The sequence below is a fragment of the Charadrius vociferus genome, unplaced genomic scaffold, assembly GCF_000708025.1.
Source record: "Charadrius vociferus isolate BGI_N301 unplaced genomic scaffold, ASM70802v2 scaffold62, whole genome shotgun sequence".
NCBI classification, from domain to species: domain Eukaryota; kingdom Metazoa; phylum Chordata; class Aves; order Charadriiformes; family Charadriidae; genus Charadrius; species Charadrius vociferus.
In genome coordinates, this window is record NW_009647419.1 from 2,110,151 (window position 1) to 2,110,514 (window position 364).

A 364-nucleotide genomic window follows, 5' to 3' on the forward strand; every position below is an offset into this window, starting at 1 on the left:
ATCTGACCGTCGCGGCCGCCGCCCTCCTCCCGGGGCTGCCCGTTAGAGCTGCCGCGCCGGCTGCGGCTCCTCTCCATCCTCCCCGAGGTCTCGGATGGAAGCAGCGTGCAACAGGTCAGTTCTGCTACAGGCGCCCAAGGTGGCCGTTTATTTCACCCCTTCTTCCCCTCGCTCCTTCAGAACGGCTGGAGCAAGCGGTAGGAGCGGGTGGTACCCGGGCACGGGGACGGGAAGCGGGACCAGTCAGCTCTGTCACGCCGGGACCTCAGGCATCCTCCGCAGCCCATCCCCGGGGCCGCCAGCCTGCGCTGCCGCGACGGGCACGAAGGTGCGGGGAGGAGGGACAGGCTCGGGGCGAGAGGGC

The 364-nt window shown here is 70.3% G+C and overlaps 1 protein-coding gene across 1 annotated transcript in view; it reads left to right on the plus strand.

Annotated features, from left to right (window-relative positions):
* Positions 1 to 364, plus strand: part of LOC104282350 (cytochrome P450 1B1) — a 5,033-nt gene that overhangs the window by 806 nt on the left and 3,863 nt on the right. The window lies entirely within an intron of this gene.